The sequence below is a fragment of the Mixophyes fleayi genome, chromosome 1 (genome assembly GCF_038048845.1).
Source record: "Mixophyes fleayi isolate aMixFle1 chromosome 1, aMixFle1.hap1, whole genome shotgun sequence".
Taxonomy (NCBI): Eukaryota; Metazoa; Chordata; class Amphibia; order Anura; family Limnodynastidae; genus Mixophyes; species Mixophyes fleayi.
This window is the reverse complement of record NC_134402.1, coordinates 334,456,019-334,480,528: the sequence shown is the minus strand read 5'-3', so window position 1 is coordinate 334,480,528 and position 24,510 is coordinate 334,456,019.

Sequence of the window (24,510 nt, the reverse complement as noted above, 5' to 3'; positions counted from 1 at the left end):
CTCTTTTGATCTGATCTGATTCAATAGGCATTTTGGTAAATCCCCAAAAAACTCTCCCAATATCATGCATCCCAGATGCTCACTGAGACATTTTCAGAGAAGAGCCTCTTGCATAAAGACTTCTATGAGCACCAATTGGTTGTAAGATTCAACTATTCAGAAAATTGTGGAAAATTCAGATTTCCTTTAATTCAGATACATAATGGGGAAATCATTTTTGTTTTTATCCCCATTAGACTACAGCAGAACAAGTAAAAAATGCATTATGGGTTTTTCTTGCTATATTATGGGATACAGCACCATAGTGGTTTGACTACTTCAATTAAGGTTTTGTTTTTTTTACAAGAATGGATGCAGAGAATATTTTTGTGCAAATAAAATACTTTTTTATAAAAAAGGCTTTGTGTATATTGGTTTATATTTTGGCCACTGGGGGTGGAGGGGCAGTACCTCTCAGATACCCAAGCACTAGCCTGCTAGCTAAAAATATAATATAATTATACTGCTTTACAGAGCTGCCGCTACCATTAGGCTGATATAGGCGAAAATTCATATGCTCAATTACATTGAAAAAATTCATCACTTGCACATTTCAAAATAAGTGTTATCCTGTCTTCAGTGAGATGATACAATAAACACAATGTCTGCTGCGCTTTTACTACAACATGTATATAGTGCATATAATAGCTGTTACATCATTTTACTCTTAGAAATAAAAAGTAAGTAAATAGCAGTAGACTTTTTATTCACCTGGTGTTGCGAGAAATATACATTACTATAATTATAAACAGTATTTTTTTAGGCTTTTTTAAATAAATGTAAAATAAGAGTCTCATTATTCAAAATAGTTGGATTAATATGATAATATGAGTTGGTACCCATATTGCTTGTTTGGCCACAATAAAATTAATGCATATAAACCCCTCAAACTACCTCCATGACATTTGTCAAATGGTCAACAGAAAAGGCAGACAAGGCAAATCTCAGAAACAGTTGTTAATGCCTGAAAGTTCTACTTACATACAATAGTTTAAAAAATACAATTTGCCACTTATATGCCAAACAAAAAATATATCTCATTATCTTCATAATATCCACTAACTGTTGCAAGAAAGTGGGCAATCTGCATAGAGACTAGGCGCTAGACTTACTAAAGAGCGGATTTTGCCAGTTTTCCTGGCTGTTTCAAATGCGCTGCATTTACTAAAGGTCAAAATACCATTTTACAGATAACCATCCCAATTTTTACAATGATCAAAATACAAACAGCCAGATTTACTAAGCTGCAGTTTGCAAAATTGCCAGGAAAACCCTGTTCTTACTTTAAGTAAATGTAGTGCATCCCATTCTTACTTAAAATAAATGTAGTGTGCTGTTATTACTTTAAATTAATTTGGTGTGCTTATTTAAATTAGGAATGGGGTACACTACATTTATTAATAGTAGGAATGGTACACAATAGATTGAATATAAGAAGAAAAGGGAGCACTTTTTTCAACATTTTCCCTGAACAGGATACCAGAAAGGGACCAATGCTACTTAGCATTGGCCCGGGTATCCCAAGGTGCGGGGGCATGATGAATGTTTGTTAGTGCTCCTCCCCTAGAAGACTGGGACATAGGCTAAGTAGCATGACATGTACTTTTTTTTTTTAAGGTTGCAAAACAAAAAAAAAGAAAAAATATTACAATACAAATAATTACATATATCCTCTTACAATTTTTTTTTAACATCTCTTATTCCATATTAGCAAACATTTATAAAGAGTTTTTATTATATCTATAACATATTAAAAAAAATGAACGAAGAAGTTCTTTTTTATCAAAGGGTAATATATTTAGATAAGTCCATGTTTCAAGAAACATTCTTGTAATTTTTTCTTTATTATTAATAGTTTCTAGCCAGTCCATTTGGAAAAGGAGAGAAACTCTATTAATCATCACATCTATATTAGGGATATCTAAACATATCCATTGAGATAATAAGGTTTTGTTGTGTACATTTATAACAATTTGCATTTAACTTCTTACCAATAATAAAACTCTTCTTTGGTGTTTAATATTAATATTAATTAATTAATAAAATGTAATATTTTATAGTTCATTTCTCTAAAGGTGCTAGATACCAAATATTTATTCATTTTCACATGTGCTTTCAATATTTTCTGTAAGTTCAAATGTGGAAATTCTTTCACCCATTTCACAATACCTCCTCTTACGTCTTCTAATTTAATAATCTCTCTCATATGTGAATATATATATGAGGTAGAAAAAGTTTCCGTAGGCTGTTCCATTATTGCTTTATCTAATACAAATTGCTTATCTTTTTCTTACATTTCATGTAGGGATGAGCGCGCTCGGATTTCTGAAATCCGAGCCCACCCGAACGTTGCGGATCCGAGTCGGATCCGAGACAGATCCGGGTATTGGCGCCAAATTCAAAAGTGAAACTGAGGCTCTGACTCATAATCCCGTTGTCGGATCTCGCGATACTCGGATCCTATAAATTCCCCGCTAGTCGCCGCCATCTTCACTCGGGCATTGATCAGGGTAGAGGGAGGGTGTGTTAGGTGGTCCTCTGTGCTGTTTAGTTCTGTGCTGTTTAGTTCTGTGCTGTTTAGTTCTGTGCTGTTTAGTTCTGTGCTGTTTAGTGCTGTTTAGTGCTGTGCTGTTTAGTGCTGTGCTGTGCTGTGCTGTGCTGTGCTGTGCTGTGTTCTGCAGTATCAGTCCAGTGGTGCTGTGTGCTGTGCTCTGTCCTTCTGAGGTCAGTGGTGCTGCTGGGTCCTGTGCTGTGTCCTGTTCAGTCCAGTGGTGCTGTGTCCTGTGCTCTGTGCTTCTAAGGGCATAGTTATTTCCCCAATATTCCCCTGTGTTTAAAAAAATAAAAAAAAGTTTTTTTAAAAAATACCAAAAACTACTTTAATATTTTTTAATTACCACAAAATTTTCACAACCAATCCTGCAGTATAAGCCCATTGGTACTGCAATATTACCAAGTTCACACATTCAGCAGTAAAAGTCCAGTGGTACTGCAATATTACAAAGTTTACACATTCTGCAGTATCAGTCCAGTGGTGCTGTGTCCTGTGCTCTGTCCTGCTGAGTTCCGTAGTGCTGCTGGGTCCTGTGCCGTGTCCTGTTCAGTCCAGTGGTGCTGTGTCCTGTGCTCTGTGCTTCTAAGGGCATAGTTATTTCCCCATTATTCCCAAGTTTTTAAAAAATAAAAAAAAAGTAAAAAATAATAAAAAATTTAAAAAAAAATTAATATATAATAATTATAACCAAATTTGCAAAACCAATCCAGCATTATAAGTCCATTGGTACTGCAATATTACCAAGTTCACACATTCTGCAGTATCAGTCCAGTGGTGCTGTGTCCTGTGCTCTGTCCTGCTGAGTTCCGTAGTGCTGCTGGGTCCTGTGCCGTGTCCTGTTCAGTCCAGTGGTGCTGTGTCCTGTGCTCTGTGCTTCTAAGGGCATAGTTATTTCCCCACTATTCCCAAGTTTTTTAAAAATAAAAAAAAAATAAAAAATTAAAAAAAAAAAAAATATATAATAATTATAACCAAATTTGCAAAACCAATCCAGCAGTATAAGTCCATTGGTACTGCAATATTACCAAGTTCACACATTCTGCAGTATCTTGTGCTACATATAATGGAGACCAAAAATTTGGAGGATAAAGTAGGGAAAGATCAAGACCCACTTCCTCCTAATGCTGAAGCTGCTGCCACTAGTCATGACATAGACGATGAAATGCCATCAACGTCGTCTTCCAAGCCCGATGCCCAATCTCGTAGTACCGGGCATGTAAAATCCAAAAAGCCCAAGTTAAGAAAAAGTAGCAAAAAGAGAAACTTAAAATCATCTGAGGAGAAACGTAAAGTTGGCAATATGCCATTTACGACACGGAGTGGCAAGGAACGGCTTAGGCCCTGGCCCGTGTTCATGACTAGTGGTTCAGCTTCACCCACGGATCTTAGCCCTCCTCCTCCTCCCCCCCCCTACAAAAAATTGAAGAGAGTTATGCTGTCAGCAACAAAACAGCAAACAACTCTGCCTTCTAAAGAGAAATTATCACAAATCCCCAAGGCGAGTCCAAGGGTGTTGGTGGTTGTCAAGCCTGACCTTCCCATCACTGTACGGGAAGAGGTGGCTCGGAAGGAGGCTATTGATGATGTAGCTGGCGCTGTGGAGGAACTTGATGATGAGGATGGTGATGTGGTTATTGTAAATGAGGCACCAGGGGGGGAAACAGCTGATGTCCATGGGATGAAAAAGCCCATCGTCATGCCTGGTCAGAAGACCAAAAAATGCACCTCTTCGGTCTGGAGTTATTTTTATCCAAATCCAGACAACCAATGTATGGCAATATGTAGCTTATGTAAAGCTCAAATAAGCAGGGGTAAGGATCTTGCCCACCTAGGAACATCCTCCCTTATACGTCACCTGAATAACCTTCATAGTTCAGTGGTTAGTTCAGGAACTGGGGCTAGGACCCTCATCGGTACAGGGACACCTAAATCCCGTGGTCCAGTTGGATACACACCAGCAACACCCTCCTCGTCAACTTCCTCCACAATCTACATCAGATTCAGTCCTGTAGCCCAAGTCACCAGCCAGACTGAGTCCTCCTCAATACGGGATTCCTGAGGAATCCTGCAGCGGTACGCCTACTACTGCCACTGCTGTTGTTGCTGCTGTTAGTCGGTCATCTTCCCAGAGGGGAAGTCGTAAGACCGCTAAGTCTTTCACCAAACAATTGACCGTCCAACAGTCGTTTGCCATGACCACCAAATACGATAGTAGTCACCCTATTGCAAAGCGTATAACTGCGGCTGTAACTGCAATGTTGGTGTTAGACGTGCGCCCGGTGTCCGCCATCAGTGGAGTGGGATTTAGAGGGTTGATGGAGGTATTGTGTCCCCGGTACCAAATCCCCTCGAGATTCCACTTCACTAGGCAGGCGATACCAAAAATGTACAGAGAAGTACGATCAAGTGTCCTCAGTGCTCTTAAAAATGCGGTTGTACCCACTGTCCACTTAACCACGGACATGTGGACAAGTGGTTCTGGGCAAACGAAGGACTATATGACTGTGACAGCCCACTGGGTAGATGCATCCCCTTCCGCAGCAACAGCAACAGCTGCATCAGTAGCAGCATCTACAAAATGGCTGCTCATGCAAAGGCAGGCAACATTGTGCATTACAGGCTTTAATAAGAGGCACAACGCTGACAACATATTAGAGAAAATGAGGGAAATTATCTCCCAGTGGCTTACCCCACTTAGACTCTCATGGGGATTTGTGGTGTCAGACAATGCCAGTAACATTGTGCGGGCATTAAATATGGGCAATTTCCAGCACGTCCCATGTTTTGCCCACACCATTAATTTGGTGGTGCAGCATTACCTCAAGAGTGACAGGGGTGTGCAGGAGATGCTTGCGGTGGCCCGCAAAATTGCTGGACACTTTCGGCATTCAGCCAGTGCCTACCGCAGACTAGAGGCACATCAAAAAAGCTTGAACCTGCCCTGCCATCACCTCAAACAAGAGGTTGTGACGCGCTGGAACTCCACCCTCTATATGCTGCAGAGGATGGAGGAGCAGCAAAAGGCCATTCAGGCCTACACAGCCACCTACGACATAGGCAAAGGAGTGGGGATGCGCCTGAGTCAAGCACAGTGGAGACTGATTTCCGTGTTGTGCAAGGTTCTGCAGCCATTTGAACTTGCCACACGAGAAGTCAGTTCCGACACTGCCAGCTTGAGTCAGGTCATTCCCCTGATCAGGCTGTTGCAGAAGCAGCTGGAGAAAGTGAGGGAGGAGCTGGTAAGCCATTGCGATTACAGCAAGCATGTACTCTTGTGGATGTAGCCCTTCGTACGCTTTGCCAGGATCCGAGGGTGGTCACTCTTTTAAAGTCAGAGGAATACATTCTGGCCACCGTGCTCGATCCTCGGTTTAAAGCGTATGTTGTGTCTCTGTTTCCGGCGGACACAAATCTACAGCGGTGCAAAGACCTGCTGGTCAGGAGATTGTCCTCTGAAGAGGACCGTGACATGCCAACAGCTCCACCCTCATTTTCTTCCACATCTATGGCTGCGAGGAAAAAGCTCAGTTTTCCCAAAAGAGGCACTGGCGGGGATGCTGATAACATCTGGTCCGGACTGAAGGACCTGCCAACCATTGCAGACATGTCTACTCTCGCTGCATTGGATGCTGTGACAATAGAAAAAATTGTGGATGATTACTTTGCTGACACCATCCAAGTAGACATGTCAGACAGTCCATATTGTTACTGGCAGGAAAAAAAGGCAGTTTGGAAGCCCCTGTACAAACTGGCTCTATTTTACCTGAGTTGTCCCCCCTCCAGTGTGTACTCGGAAAGAGTTTTTAGTGCAGCGGGGAACCTGGTCAGTGAGCGGCGAAGGAGGTTGCTTCCTCACAACGTTGAAAAAATGATGTTTAAAAAAATGAATAATCAATTCCTCAATGAAGTACAGCACTGCCCTCCAGATACTACAGAGGGACCTGTGGTTGTGGAGTCCAGCGGGGACGAATTGATAATGTGTGATGAGGAGGAAGTACACACTGTAGGGGGAGAGGAATCAGAGGTTGAGGATGAGGACGACATCTTGCCTCAGTAGAGCCTGTTTAGTCTGTACAGGGAGAGATGAATAGCTTTTTTGGTGTGGGGGCCCAAACAAACCAATCATTTCAGTCAAAGTTGTTTGGTAGGCCCTGTCGCTGAAATGATTGGTTTGTTAAAGTGTGCATGTCCTATTTCAACAACAGACCTCTCAACTGCAGCTCATCCCTCCTCTGCGGGGATAATGTCTCCTGTGCTCTGACACGTCACTCTGTGTACTCTCAGCCTCAGGATCTGACACTACAGCTACCATGCCTCTTGTAGCAGCCCTCACTCCAGGGCCTCTTCCATGTGCAGTGTCCCCCTCTCTCTTGGGTTCACTATAGTGGCATGGAGTTCTCCCCCTCATCCAGGGCACACAGTCCTTGCCCTGGCTCAGTCACCACGCTCAGACTTCCAGGCAATGCTGGGGGAGCCTGGGAGCTTCCACCCCAGGTCCCCAGCTACAACTCTCCTCTCCTGTGTCTTCTCTCTCTTTCTGACACTTTAAAGATCGTGCCTTTAAATGAAAAAGTCAGTCTTCATTGCACGACTATGTGCAAGTTCAACAGGGACATTTTTTTGGGTTTACAAAGTCAAACAATAACACTACGACCCTGTCTGTCTGGGGTCTGTCAATGACGAATTGTCTGGAGCATGTTTGGAGGAGGTATTGTGGCCCCGGTATCAAATTGGGTACCGGGGCCACCCCACTACGCAGTCCAGATACTTGTTTGGTGGAATTCTGACACGTGGAGGGTGTATTTATTTTATTGTGGCCCCGGTATCAAATTGGGTACCGGGGCCACCCCACTACGCAGTCCAGATACTTGTTTGGTGGAATTCTGACACGTGGAGGGTGTATTTATTTTATTGTGGCCCCGGTATCAAATTGGGTACCGGGGCCACCCCACTACGCAGTCCATATACTTGTTTGGTGGAATTCTGACACGTGGAGGGTGTATTTATTTTATTGTGGCCCCGGTATCAAATTGGGTACCGGGGCCACCCCACTACGCAGTCCAGATACTTGTTTGGTGGAATTCTGACACGTGGAGGGTGTATTTATTTTATTGTGGCCCCGGTATCAAATTGGGTACCGGGGCCACCCCACTACGCAGTCCAGATACTTGTTTGGTGGAATTCTGACACGTGGAGGGTGTATTTATTTTATTGTGGCCCCGGTATCAAATTGGGTACCGGGGCCACCCCACTACGCAGTCCAGATACTTGTTTGGTGGAATTCTGACACGTGGAGGGTGTATTTATTTTATTGTGGCCCCGGTATCAAATTGGGTACCGGGGCCACCCCACTACGCAGTCCAGATACTTGTTTGGTGGAATTCTGACACGTGGAGGGTGTATTTATTTTATTGTGGCCCCGGTATCAAATTGGGTACCGGGGCCACCCCACTACGCAGTCCAGATACTTGTTTGGTGGAATTCTGACACGTGGAGGGTTTTTTAATTATATTGTGGCCTCGGTACCAAATTGTGTACCGGGGCCACCACACTACGCAGTCAAGATAGATAGATGCGTATCATAGATAAAGTACATTCAGTGGTGTGGGGCAAATTGAAAAATATTCAAAATGCACTGACATTATCAAAAACAAGAGGTTGTCACACGCTAAAACTCCAACATGTATATGATGGAGAGGATGGAGGAGCAGCCGTATGTGTAGTGTAATGCAGACCTGTTGAAGGTTTTTTATATATTTTATTGTGGTGCCCAGTGCCCACTCCTCTAGGCAGTCCAGGTACATTTATTGGTGCGATTCATAAAAGTTCAGGGTTTTTAATATATTGTGGTGACCCACTCCTCTACGCAGTCCAGGTACAATTATTGGTGCGAATCATAAAAGTTCAGGGTTTTTAATATATTGTGGTGACCCACTCCTCTACGCAGTCCAGGTACATTTATTGGTGCGAATCATAAAAGTTCAGGGTTTTTAATATATCTTGTGGTGACCCACTCCTCTACGCAGTCCAGGTACATTTATTGGTGCGATTCATAAAAGTTCAGGGTTTTTAATATATTGTGGTGACCCACTCCTCTACGCAGTCCAGGTACATTTATTGGTGCGAATCAAACAAGTTGATGGTTTTCTTATTATATATATTGTGGTGACCCACTCCTCTACGCAGTCCAGGTACATTTATTGGTGCGATTCATAAAAGTTCAGGGTTTTTAATATATTGTGGTGACCCACTCCTCTACGCAGTCCAGGTACATTTATTGGTGCGAATCATAAAAGTTCAGGGTTTTTAATATATCTTGTGGTGACCCACTCCTCTACGCAGTCCAGGTACATTTATTGGTGCGATTCATAAAAGTTCAGGGTTTTTAATATATTGTGGTGACCCACTCCTCTACGCAGTCCAGGTACATTTATTGGTGCGAATCAAACAAGTTGATGGTTTTCTTATTATATATATTGTGGTGACCCACTCCTCTACGCAGTCCAGGTACATTTATTGGTGCGATTCATAAAAGTTCAGGGTTTTTAATATATTGTGGTGACCCACTCCTCTACGCAGTCCAGGTACAATAATTGGTGCGAATCATAAAAGTTCAGGGTTTTTAAGATATTGTGGTGACCCACTCCTCTACGCAGTCCAGGTACAATTATTGGTGCGAATCATAAAAGTTCAGGGTTTTTAAGATATTGTGGTGACCCACTCCTCTACGCAGTCCAGGTACAATTATTGGTGCGAATCATAAAAGTTCAGGGTTTTTAAGATATTGTGGTGACCCACTCCTCTACGCAGTCCAGGTACAATTATTGGTGCGAATCATAAAAGTTCAGGGTTTTTAAGATATTGTGGTGACCCACTCCTCTACGCAGTCCAGGTACAATTATTGGTGCGAATCATAAAAGTTCAGGGTTTTTAATATATATTGTGGTGACCCACTCCTCTACGCAGTCCAGAAAGATACCTTTTTGCAACGTTTTGGACTAATAACTATATTGTGAGGTGTTCAGAATACACTGTAAATTAGTGGAAATGCTTGTTATTGAATGTTATTGAGGTTAATAATAGCCTAGGAGTGAAAATAAGCCCAAAAACTTGATTTTTAAACTTTTTATGTTTTTTTCAAAAAAAATCCGAATCCAATACCTTAAATCCGAACCGAGACCTTTCGTCAAGTGTTTTGCGAGACAAATCCGAACCTCAAAAATAACGAAAATCCGGATCCAAAACACAAAACACGAGACCTCAAAAGTCGCCGGTGCACATCCCTAATTTCATGTAGTATTCTACTAATGTAACTTTTAACCTGTAGATATAAATATAAACGTTGGTATTGTTATATTTCTATATTTTCTAATTAATTGAGAGCAATCACATTAAATTAGTAATATCCACAAATTGATAAAGTAAACTTAAACCATTATTTTTCCATTCTTTTATTATCCTAGATGTTTGACCATTTTGAAAATCTGGATTACATATTAATGATAAAAAGAGAGAATAATTAATAGAGTTTTGTTCTTTTTATGAATTTGACTCCATGCTTTACATACTGAATTTAACAAAGGATTTTATTTATTAATTTAATGATAAGAATAATCTTTGATAATTCTATTGGATTACTATGTAACAAAACTGTTAAGTCAACTCTAGTATACATGCTTGTACTTTTTATCCAGTCAACCACGTATCTATAATTTGCAGCTAGGCTATAAACCTTTATATGTGGCAGATTTATTCCCCCTGACATGTGCTTTAAGGGAAGAAAGGCTTAATTTTTTTGTACATTGCGGTTTTCGCTAAACTGCATACGTTTTGGTTTAAAATGCATACAAAGAGATTCTAAACCACAACAATAAATGATTTTAGCTCCAAAGCATATTGTATGTATCATTTGATTTGATGTTTAAACTGGACTAAAAATGTAATTGAACGATGGAATAAAACCCTTCCAATTCTGCAGTTTGTATGCACTCAGGACCAGCAGTGTCCATAGATCTCTATGGACTGTGGAGCTTCACCATGGTTTCAACTCATGGTTATGACAGATGAAGTGCACAGATCTGAAAGTAAATAGTGTAAAAAGTGTTTAGTGTGCACACATGAAAATCGGCATGCTGATCTGGACTTTTTTTTTAAAATTGTTGGTAAAATCGTTAAGGATAAAGCATTGGGAGAAATTTTGCTTAGTGTGTACCCAGGCTTAGTCTAATCTATAAATCCAATCAAATTGTTATTTAAATATTGGTAACATCTATTGATCTCAATAACTGATGTCTAGAGTCTGGACATTACTTCACAAATTAATTTTCTGCATACGTAATGATCAGAGTCACAACAAGTACCACTAAAGAGTGGAACACAATACACAGTTCAATGAAGATCACTGAAGTTGAGCAGATCTGTGGAATCTTGATATGCAGATGATGACCTCAGCTCACCACTGAGATGTAACACTAGCCAGCAGTTGAGCACGATGCAATAACATAGATAGCGAGCGATGATCACAGCAATTATCACAAGTAGTAGAATTGATGCACGGAGGTCAGTAAAGTCCAGACATACACAGCCATGATAAAACACAGCTTACCACGGATTGTGGAACAGGATAGCAATAGTCAGCAGTGCAGGCCGAGTAGGTAACAGGTGTTGATCATAGCGTTTACCACAGGCAGTGGAACAGGTATGCGGAGATCGATGAAGTCAAAACATACAGCAGCGATGAACACACAGCAGCGATGAAGCACAGCTTACCACGGATTGTGGAACAGGATAGCAATAGTCAGCAGTGCAGGCCGAGTAGGTAACAGGTGTGGATCATAGCGTTTACCACAGGCAGTGGAACAGGTATGCGGAGATCGAGCATACAGCAGCGATGAATTTTGGCTTTAAAACTGTGTTACATGCCTCCCTGGGAGACACCTAATACCAGTTGGAGAAAGGACGAAAAAGTGTCTTCAAAAGAGGAGACCCCTTACAAGACATTGTCAGACTTTTGGGAAATCAATCAACATTGATAAAGTCTTTTTCCAAGCCAATTTCCCTTGGCGCAGCTTATACAACTGGTATGTAAATTTATACTCTGAAACTTTCTCTTTTTATATATTACATGTTTTGCTTATGTTATGTCATCTCTCATTAATTGTTTTTATAACCTTATAAGCATTGTACATATTTTGTATATTAAATCTGAAATGCAATAAGTGCCGTCCTTATTGCTCTAAATTCACTGCCAGTTTAGGAAAAGTTGATTGCTTGGCTGTGTTAACCCTTTAAATACCAGTGTACTAGTGTAATTAAGTCATAGGCGTTCTACTGGTCTTATACGTAGATGGTGGCAGTTGCTGAGAGGTGTGGAAGTGTGTGCCTGTATTGGGGAAGGACCAGTTAAATCTCTAACCTAACAGACATGTGAGTGCAAGATTTGGGCTGGAATCCAGGGTGTCCCCTAACTTCTAAGACACAAGAGCGCAAAGTGCGGTTTGTGACTGATAAAGGTAGTTAGGAGCGGTTCCTAACTAAATAGAGGTGATATATTGTTTGACTGTTTGAATATTTAAAACTGCACTTTTCTGTGCTTGCATCCATGCAGCAAGTTACAGTATTACAAGAAAACAGAAACTTGAAGTCAATGAATAAAAAATATTTGAATGGACTGTGGTGTGCAGCGTAGATATATCCTATTTTATAATACACTGACTGCACCAATGCGACAAGTTACAGTACTGCAAAAAAAGAGGAACTTGAAATGAATGGACAGCCAGTATTTGACTAGACCGTGCCGTGCAGTGGAGATAAGTCCTATTTTACAATGCAGTGCACTCATGCAGTAAGTGCAGTTATTTGTTTGCTTTGTGGGGATAACTCCTTTAAGCAATTTTGGATACAAAATAAAATATATTTTTTAAAAATGTGTTAAGGATTGTTTTGCCCATAACATATTATTATGTTAATATCCTTTATATTTTATTTTGAAAAGCTGTAAACATTTCAGAGGGTTAAGACATCACAAAAGGCATAGTTTAGTTTTGAATACCAGTCCAGCTTCTATCTTAACAGAATTTATAGGATCATGTACACATAAATGTCAGTGCTCAGGTTGATCTATGTGTAAGTGGGGAATAATTCTGAAATTCTGTGGATTTTGTTTTTATTCTGTTGCCTTTCAGAGCACTTATAAAACCGATGCTTATTACAGATGGTCTTAAAAACAGTCTGGAAAGGGAGCTACTGAAAATAAGATTTTTGTGGAAAATGCATAACAGCAAGGTATGAAAAATAATCTTACTTTCATGTTTTATATATTTATTTATGTTCTTGGCTTTTTTCTAATAACTTTGTGTGTGACAGAGACCTGACAGTAACCTCAATATTGCAAGGTCGCTTGAAATTAATTTGAGACATTTTTCTTCCTACTTTCTTTTCAAAGGGTAAACAGTTCCAGCAAATACCAAGATGACTAATTCATATTAGTAATACAATATCATTTTCCTAGGGGGATGGTTGTCAGAGGTATGCCTTGTACATGATTTTTTTTGTTTTTATGCACAATATTAATTCAAGAGGATGTAGTGAAATAGTATATAATATATATATATATATATATATATATATATATATATATATATATATATATATATAAATATATATATATATATATAGTATATATGATATATTTAGTAGTTTACTATTGACTTTAGGAAATAATACCTTTCTCATATAACAAACTATAGTGTCATCATTCCATTTCTTTGGTTTTGTCTTGATTATATTGGGAAATATTAACTAGAATGGGACAGTTAATGGAGAACTGAGTGCAAAAATACAGCATTTTTGGATTTTTACCCTCAGTATTTTAACACCTGATGCTCAAGCCCTTAAATGTCCACTAAAATAAGGTGGCTTATATAAAGAACATACTAACAACATGTATATATATATATATATATATATATATATATATGTAAACATTTCAGTAAAGAGAATAAATGGGAGAAAATAATTCTGTCTATAAAAGTACACATCAGGCAAACCATTTGCCATATGGAATGCATTCTCTGTTTGCAACAAATTAACATCCATCCATTACATCTTCCTCTTTAACAACCTTAATCTTCTGGCAACAGCAGATATATGGCTCATAAAATCAGACAATGCCTTACATTTAGCCCTTTCACAAGGTGGTCTTCTATTCATCCATACCTCCAGGTCTGGCAACAGAAAAGAAGGTAGGTTGGATTCCTCCTTTCCGCATCTTATATATACACAGTTCTACCAATTTTTAAGTATTTTCAAACCATTCTAAATGAAAATCTATCGTCACCGTGAACAACATTTCCATGAATATTTCTTTACTACCTCATTTCTTATCCTCTGACACACCCACCATCATCTTGGTGATTTCAACATCTCAGTTTATTATTGACATTCTCCTTGTGTCTCCAAACTATTCACTGTCTCTGTTCCCCTCAGTGATCTGATTCTTCTGCTCATTGTGATTTTCTTTTTTCCAGACTTTTTTATGTTTCTGAGAGCTTTAACACTCCAGTCTCTCTCTCAGAGCAAGAACTCCTAAACCATTTAAAGCACTTCCATAGAAATCACAGTTCTTGTAATTTTCAATTTCCTGTCTCTCTGCAATTACTTTATTCCCCAATTTCTACTTTCTCTCCATATCTGATAATGCCACATCTTATCCATGTGCTAGAAACAGCCCTTTATGAAGTAGCTCCAGCAACTCTTTACTATCAGCATCAACCACAATCTCAGCCCCAGCTGACTAAAGAAACTTGCTACATGCAAAAACTGTCTTGAAAAGTAGAATGATATTGGCAAAAGTCTCATACTTCATCATCATCATTTATTTATATAGACTTCCTCAGGTATACTGTAATGCCTGTTAAAATGCTCTAGATACTGCCAAACTTAATTCCAATCTCCCCTTTCTCAGACCTCTAACTCCAAACACCTCTTTAACACTTTTAAATCTCTTCTCAACCTCCTCAAACCAACTGCTTTGACCACCGTCACTGTGCTTTCCAATTCAAGGACATGATTGAAAAGATCTGAAATTAAATTGTTGCTCTTTCCCGAGCAACAACTGGCTCAATATCTTTTCTGTACCTTATGGCACCTTCCCGTCATTTAATCCCTCAAATCAAGATGAAGAATTTATTAGCTTCTTCTACTTCCACTCTATTACCTGTCCTTTTGACACTATGTCCTCATAAATCAGTAGATCACTGCCTCTTATGCTCACCTCAGCCTTAACTAAAATCTGTAATCTTTCTTTCTTCACTGGTATCTTTCCATCATTTTTCAAGGATGCAGCTGTTACTTCTGTTCTTAAAAAAACTAATTTGGACTCAATCTTTCTCTCAGATTAACGTCACAACTTCCGACACTGAAGTTTCTGGACACAAACTCCTTGCTGTATTGTTTGCAGGTACATAAATTAACCCCCTGTTGTGCAACCTATCTGCATACTTTTACTAGATGACTGCTTCTGCTATTCCTGCTCAGTTAGCACCATTAAATTTTCTGCCACCGAAACAATTCCACAATGTTTCTTTTTTTATGGGCTCTCTGTCTATTATACTAGCTGTTGTAACAAAGTTAGGTTATTCTAACTCAGTTAAAAAGCTCCATTTTACAGGAGGGCTATGCATTACAGCTGTCCTATAGTGAGATTGTACTCAGATTGTACATCTTGCATCAGAACCAGAAGGACCAACAGTCCACTTCCATAGAATACATGAAGTTCACATTGTATACTGTGGCACAAGCACACTTCTGTTGAAACACACACAAACAACTTCTTTCTTTTACTTAGTTTTAATGTCAGGATGGTGAAGTATTTCACACCATAAATATTCCACACAGTTTCTTATGACCCTAACCACTAGCTAAACATAGACCAGCTGTCTAACAACCAGCGAGCTTTTCCAGCATTGGTCACACTGAACAAAGAAACAAGCAGGTTTTTGTACCTGACACTCCTCCTTCAGCCCTAGCTTGATGGGCAGGTGACACTCCCACCTTCTCTTTAAATGGGAACCCTGTCAGCTGCCTCTGTTTGATAAAACTTATACAGACACATCCTGTAGCTGGGCAAACAGGCACTTTCAAAGCATGTAAGTTAAATCAGACTTTAAACTATTATTTGTCACACATATGTCTTCAACCTGTTTATCTATAAACTAGGTGCATTGCTGCACAAATATGTTACTCTGCTTGCATGCCTTCTCTGCATATTGCCAGCTAATTGCCTCCCTTTGTTACAACAGTTTTTTCACACTGGCTTTATCAAATGAGAGTATACATGTCATTGAAAATTGTCAGGACTTAAGCCAGAAACAACTACAGCAATGGTCACAATCATCTTTCAGGGCCTTTAGAAAAGTTTAAATTAATATATTGTACTTACATTTTGCCATTTTTTTTCCGAGATTTAAATGTTTTGTGTCTCAATATATCTTTTACTTTTATTTTTAGCAATTGAAACAACCATGGATATATCCATTGTATTCTATTTTACCACCCTGTGGTGATTTGTAGATATATTTTTCTAATGCAGTCAGGCAATATGGGAACTCAATTTTTTTTTAAGAACTGACTTGTGTGCCAAAACACACTTTATTTTTTTTTCATTAATTTCCATCTTTGGTGTTTAGCTGAAAACTAATTTGTTTATTAAGGTCACAGATAGAAACAATGTTTTAGTACAATCACAATGCTACCTTACAGTGAATTGATGAATGTCAGTTTCATTGCCAGCGAAACGGTTAACATTTAATCAGATGGTTGGCAAATTTGAACAGAAATTAACCAGAAAGACTCATATTAATAAAATAAATAAATATTGATTAGTTTGCATCTTTGCTGAGGTTGAAAGCAAATGAGGATGCAAATTGGGAGAGTAATGGTCCCATGCCTATTGATGGGGGAGAGCCTCTCTCTACTCACACTGGGCCCACAGTGTAGATTCATGGATATTATCCAAAACGGAGTGATCACTTTGCTTCTGAAGACATCCAAAAAGCCGTGAAAGACTTTTGTGACAACTGTGCAGGATTTGAACTGTCAAATTATAGGTTGCTGCATCAAGGCCTCTGTGAACTGAGCTACAGGCTCAGTTAATGACTTGCTGCTTTCTTTATAATTTCCATGTAAGTGAACCTGCATCAGTGAATGTGTCAATGATCTCCTGATGCTATTAAATTATGGCTTTGTTGCCACATGCTCAGACCTATATAAACAGCTTCCTGGGAACAAGAAAACAGTCAGTTTATTGATTCAATTCTTTGACCTGTGCCGGTTATAGATTCTTTTGTTTACTTCTGCCTGAATTTGGCTCTAGATGACTATTTTACTGGCTCATTAATCCCTGATCTCCCTTTTGACTTGGCTACTGGACACATACACTTTCTGTGGACTCTCTGTTACCAGACGTACAAAGACAGTTGAGCTGGGAACTAGATGGGTCATATAAAAAGGTTAAACTTTGCTGGGTTTTCCTCTTTCTTCTTTCTTTTGCTAAATGTTAACTGCCTTCAATTTGCTACTCATTCATTATCGCTTATTACATGGGCTATCAATAATCTAGTAAACTATTCCTATGATAACCACTGAAGAGGATTGGTCAGCAGAATTGGTGATCTGTTAAAATAAGTGTACATTGTTTTATGGAGCTAAAATTCATAATAACTTCACTATCTTGATTTGTATTCAATTGGTATTACATGAGAATGAATATTACCTCTTAGTCTGTCCTGTGAATTTAATTTAATTTTATCACCGTAATTTGGTTTACTGTATTCCAGCACAATGTGGGCCTGATACATGACCAGACATACATCTATTTGCATAGCGTATCTTGCGTGAAATAGCTCTGCGCATGCCCGGAAATGGACATTGCGCTTGTAAACGCAAATGCATGCAATTCATGTCCAAATGCAAATGACTTTTACGACTGTCTGCAACTTGAGAGGTATAATAGGGGAGGGGAGGGGCAGACTTATGTATGCTATGTACAGTTAGGGTGCTCTGATACATTTTTGGCAGATTCAAGTCCTGTGTTTCATGTAAGTACGTTTCACCCATATCATTTGTACCCACTACATGGCTGGAGTAAATTCCAAATGATAGTGAATTAAAAAGTGTACCTTTGCGTGCCACTAGCTGTCACAAAACAACTGTATTCAACTAAGATAGACTATAATAGCACATTGTATGTAAAATACACATTGAAATAATGTTTATGTAATTAATGTAATTTTTTTTTTACAAAATTCTATTTGAAAATAGTTTTTTATATAAATGATTATACTGTTAAGAGCTGTTAATTTTTATGTTAAATGTTTTTTTATGACCTTTTATTGCACTTACACATGTGCATATACTGCAGTCTGTCCTGTGTTGCTACGTATGTCAAGTACAGTTTCGACAGCATGTACTTACAGTCAGTTTTAAATTTAAACATATCTTTCATTTGTATATGGTTGGGACTACATGCAAGTTGCATTCGGATATGAATAAGAAAATGAGTAGCTCAATCCTCCAGCTATCAAGATGTGTGTTTATCAGTACATGATTACAGAAATAACACTTTTATATTGCGCTATATAGCTGATCAGTTAATAGCTTTTTCTACATTTTCAGCTTAATTTGTTTATTTGCGTTATTGTATTTCTTAAATTGAAGTATGCATACATTTCTGTAAAAACTTCTGTACAATGGACACTTCCAGAATCTTATGAATTTTTTCAAGGTAAAAGTAAAGCTATAAAAAATATGTTCAAAACATTTTAAAGCTATCAAATTGTGAAACATCACAACTTAAGGAGGAGTGAAAAGATGATTTGATGAGACATTTTTTCACACTTCAAATAGTAATTAATCAGGATAATTTATAAAAACTTTACACATCCTCCGTGATTCGAAAAATAACAGAATTTTAGCCTAATTTCCCATTACTCAAGTCTTGCGACAAAACAGACTCTTTGCAGATGTGTGAAGTTCTTGTGAAGCTACCTTAGAGTTCTGCTTCTGCTTTGCTATTCAGCAGAATTGCATATCTTTTTATGAATTTACATTTTGTTGAATTTATAGTCTTTGAACAGTAACAGTCAATTCATTTTGTCTACATTTAAGTTCTGTCTTTCATTAGCAATTGATTAAAATGAAATGTGATTGGGGCATGGCCTGGAGGCTGAAGATGGCGGGATGTTCTTTGTGATGCTCCGATTACTGACCGCCACATATCGGGCCCAATTGCAGAATATACAGCTTAACCACCGGTTCACCTGTAGGCAGTGACCCGCTGATCTCTGCTGCGTCCCCTAAGCTAGCTATTTTATCCCTACACCCCTGACGGCACCAACCCTGTCTTCTCCTCATGCGGCCTGGGTCCCACGCTGCAGGCCTTAATATCTCGGCAGACTTGTTTTACCTCTGACGGCATTGGGACCCCCGCACAGTACACAATCAGCACAGTAAATGTGGCTTCCTCCCTCCGGCTACTTCAATCCAGAGCAGGACAACCATTAGCAGCAGTGACCTGGATATTAGGTTAAGGAGCAGCTCAATGCATACATACGTCTGTGGTCGTCTCCAGCAGACCCACGGCCATGCAGCTTCTGGACATCCAACCTCTCCAAGGTACGTGTGGTGCCTGTCTAGTAGTCCTGCTGAGTCCTCTGCTGCTTCCCCACTTTCCTCCATTACCCTCTCTTTCCACATCAAGACAATAACTGTGTCACATGCAGCCATGCCCTCATTTATATTATCACACAGGTGCACAATTTTCTCCCACAAATATCAGCACGGTCATTCTCCAGAGATACTCTGCTGCTGTGTAGATTTCAATAATCTTATTAGCTACAGGATGTTCTATTTCTTGTCCAATTCAAAAAAGGAACAGGAGATGGTGAATGATAACCGAGGAACCGGAGATGGAGATTTATAACACATCCTAGTTAAATGTACCATAAAAACTAAAATATTCTCAGCTAAAAAAAGAGAAACAATTTGTATTGTATGATCAAATCGGATGAAAATAGCCGTTAAGAATAATTAAAGTAAAAATTGCTATGTTCCTATTATACATAATAAGTATATAGTTGTTTGTTGTGTCATCATACTGAGTATATTATTTTTCATTATACTACAAATGCTGTGTATTCACTTTTATGGTGCAATAAATATATCTCTTTTCACCATTCCACAGGTGTCAAGGATTTATTACTTGGTTGTACCATTGACAAACAGACTTTATTGACCAATAGATTATACTGTGAAAATGGTTGACAAGCCTGTAATCTGATGAGCTAGCCCTGGCAGAACTTAACAGTAACACAGCAGAGCTCTTTGCAAAGTGTAATTCCCCTATTTTTCTCCCAAAATGCAAGTAGAAGTGTGTGTAAAAGAATAGAGCTGGTTCATAAGTGCACTATCACTACTCCAAATTCTGAGGGATGGGAATTTTTCAAATTGAGAAATCTTGTGAAAGGCATATATTATACTGCTTAATTGTACCCATGTACTTATTGCTATACTTACTGTTTGTATTAATGACTGTATGACTGTAGGTGCTATGGAATCAGAGGCATTGTGTAAATAAATGATGATGATGATCTTGTAGGCATTTGATGAATATAAGCGGATAAAGAGTGCACTGTTTTTGCACTATGGAAAAAGGAGATTTTGTGGGATGGGATTCTTTAAATGAAATAAAGGGACGAAAAGGGCAATTTACATGGGTGTTTCCATTTTTGCAGGTACGTACACAACTAATGTACAGTGAACTCTTATTGTTAGAAATCTTCCTGGGTAGCAAAAACAATAAAGGCACTCATGGGGTTTGTGGTTGGCAATCCTCCTTTAGTTCACACAGTTTCGATCAGACTACCAGCCATTTTTAAGTGACCGTCCACTAACCCTATGCTTTCATTACTAGCCTTAGAATTGGATGCATTTTTTAATAATCCTGATAAGGGTCCATGATTGTATGTACTGCATTAAGCATGGAGTTGTTATAAAACTGAACATTTGTAATATATGTGTTTATTATTTTACTGTGTACCTAATGAACATAACCAATTTTCATTTTCAAAGAGTGTATTATAAACAAATTTTACACTAGCTAATATTGATGATCGCATGGAAGGTAGATTAAAAGTTTCCTTCTAGGTCTAGGAACAAACACATTAATTGTATTTAAAGGCTTATACTGGAAAAATAAAACATGGCATTTAATAAAAGAAATCAGGATTAAACAAAAAACAAACAACAGTTTTTGCTGCTGGTTTAAATGCCAGCCTAAATTTTGTTATGAACAAATAAATACGATTATATATTACCCATTTATTCCTACAGTGTTTTGTGTCTTTCTTTAAGCTCTTCTTCATACTAGATACCTCCATCACAAACTTTAACGGGCTATAAGGGATTGAGCTCTCACTTTAGTCAACAGAGTGAGGGTCATTGTCAATCTTCCTCCTTCCATGTTTGCATCATGCTTTGTACCATGCTGTCCCTCCCTCCTCCACTGAATAAATTAACTAACAGAAATGTTTATAATTGACAATTGGCCTGTGAAGTTTGACTGAGACTGGACTTCTTTTAAGACAGAAGTTCTATCCTTAGCATATCCCCAAAGAATTTACAACCTTAGAACACTCATAAATGCCAAACCTTAACTTGATCTATGAAGCAGGAAGAGCAGCTCTGGGTGTTTCAGACTATTTCTTTATTCTGTACATCAGTCCAGTGCTCGTAAAACAGTTTCTGATCAGCATTGTAGGGATTTTAATATCCACATGAAAAGCACCATTGCAGGTTAAAGCACCTATAAATTAGATTAATTTTCCCTTTAAAAGTTATGTTTAATTTGCTGTCTATGTGCCCATCCTAATCCTTTTTTTTATTTATTAATGCTTATTACAAGGTAACATATCCTTATTATGTGTTACTGATTCTCTCACAGCTTCAAAGAGCATAGCACATTTATTCCTAAATAATGTGGACAATTATTTAGTGCAAAAGCTATGTATAGTGCCATTTTTTTCTGTCAATTATTTGGAACCTTATGGTATTAAATCAGGCTACTAAAGTTAGATTTATTTTTCAGTAATTAAACAATGCCCCCAAAGAAGCCATCTAGTGCAGAATTTCAAAGCTGAAGTGAGGAAGAGAAGAGGAAGAGTGTAAGCTTTCCAACCTTTTTCTGAACTGGCTCACAGAGTCAGCCAGCGATGCAGGTGCAGGAAGCTCTAGAGTGGTGTAATCACCATTGGAGATTTCTAATTGTGAGCCGGAAGACCTTAATGCTGTCGGTAGAATTGCTGACATGGACCCTAATTTAGAAATTGAGACTGAAGGCACAACTAACTGTGTAGACAATGAAATGTTAGGAGTTCAATTTAAAGATCCACATTTTTGACCTATGTGGCAGGGCTAACAAAATGACTGCTAAATCCCCATTTTGACATTTATACTTCCATGTGTGTATTACTTTAAATGCTTATATAAGTATGGATATATAACTACTGATTTCCAAATGCTTATATAAATCAAGTGATTTCCCAATACATATATAACCAGTGATTTCCAAATGTATATATAATCAAGGACACATACCACATACCACATATACAGCTAGTGTGGTGTCCCTGTGCCTACTGCACATGCTCAAACTTCTTATCAGTATTAAACCAATAGAAAGTCTGAAAATCATGTTTATAACTTATTTGCAAATGATTTCAAGGTCCTGGTCAATAAAAGCTAAGGTAATTGCTAGATAACCCTGCTTCAGCTCAGACTACTGCAGGGGTGCTGAGAACCTCTTTGTTGTTTGCAGTCTGTTCATCCTAGCTTTTGGACAAGGAAAGATGGGACCCTAGGATAATCGGTGACTAAACATATTTACTGGAACAATCTATTGACAGATAAGTAACACTTTTATTTACTCTTTGTATCATACTAACTCTTTGTATTATAATTACTCTTTGTATCATATTATTAACAAAAAATAAACAATACATTTGCTTTAGGCTAGAGGCTAGGTACACAATGAAGAATTTTATGACCGACGTGTTATCTCAAATGATTGTACCTATGACTGAAAGTCTGATCAGTCTGGTGATTCATGCATACACACTCACACAATTTACCTTCAGATCGGTAATCTTCATCTGGTCCTTCATCTAGTCCTCTAGTCTTCAGAAAATGACAGCTATTAAAGTAATTCTATCGTTTTAAAATAAGCATTGCCCAATCAATTGTATGTGTTTTCAAAGCACAAAGTTATTTATTTTAGCAGATGTAAGTAGTCAACAATTCAATACATTATTATATTGTAATAAAGTACAGTACAGCCAATACGAAAAGTTACATATATACATACATATATTCCGCGCTCTTATCGCATTGCGCTCGCTGCGCAACCACGGGACCCGATGGACAGTATATCTGCTTAGAATACTGTGTCAGAAGTGACTGGGTCTGGTGGGGGATGCAGCTATTATATATACAGTCAGTGTTTCATTGTGAACAATAGAGATGACGTAGCTTGCTTCTATAGGTCCAGACGTTGGGTGGGTTCAAGGTAAACAGATCATAGGCTGATTCAATCTAAGGAATCCAAAGGAGGGGGTCGTCTCTCCAGGGGGTCTGCTCCTTTCATAGCGAGCATCATACAAAGGAATATTCCCTAATATCAATAACTAAAGTATGCAATGTGCGATCTCTTCGCCGACTGCACCGGATAGCTGCTGATGAATAGGGCTTTAATATGACACCAGGCGTGGTACCTTTCCTATAACCTGAACCTTGAATATCACTGAAGTGTACATATAATCACTATATATATATATATATATATATATATATATATAGACTAATAATAAACCAAATACTATCTGCTCCTAAATTACAGTGTGATGGAACCAATATGAATATGAATTATATAAATAACTAAATGTTGTAATGCGAGTGTGTGCGTGCGTATTTTACCGTGCGATCGCATCACGCCACGTGTTACGTGGCGTACGCTTTGCAATACGCACGGCAAACCAATATTAAACCAATATACTTTCGTTCATCCAATTATACGACTTTACAAGTCCACCCTTTGATAGTACAATAAACTATCACCTTTAAGATGTTATATGCAGGATCTCAGTAACACATTTCATTGTTATGTAATACAAGTCCCCCTTGGTGTATGACCACGCTGTTTGTAGATCTAAACAAGTTATCATAAGAGAAAGTCTTAATCCTCTAAACGACTTCTTCTTTTACTATAAACCGTACATTTCTGGAGCTTGGAGATAACCTTTTGTATGCCCTTCAAGGGTACAATAAAACACGTAATACATTATTTGGAAAGGTACAAGGTACAATAGAACATGTATCAGTTATGCAGAATACTCTACTACAGTTCTTCAAGTTTAACAGGTTCATCTGTCCAACGCATGTCTTTTAGCTCATAATACATTTAAACACTTCATGTTCATTAATAGCATCATCCTATGTCTATCAATAATGTCATATACAATCTCCTTCAGCTTGCGTTAATATACACTTCTAATAATGTCATCAGTTCTTTTCATCAACACTTGTGGGGGGGCTATTGTCTGTTCGTTCTTCCCAGTCTCCCGATACTCAGATTTAACAGTGAGCGGCTTGCAAAGCATTGGGAGACTTCAGACTAAGGGACCTAGGTGTCCTACTTGATTCCCTAGTAACCTCTCACCTATAGTTCGGGTACCTCAAGAATATTTAGTGGAAAGAGAACTAATCCTACTTGATATAATCACTGAGGCACGTGTGAGTACGCCCAGCACTTTGTTTGGTCTAAAACCTTACCCTCCCAAGAATGATAATCATTCTCAAGGATGCCT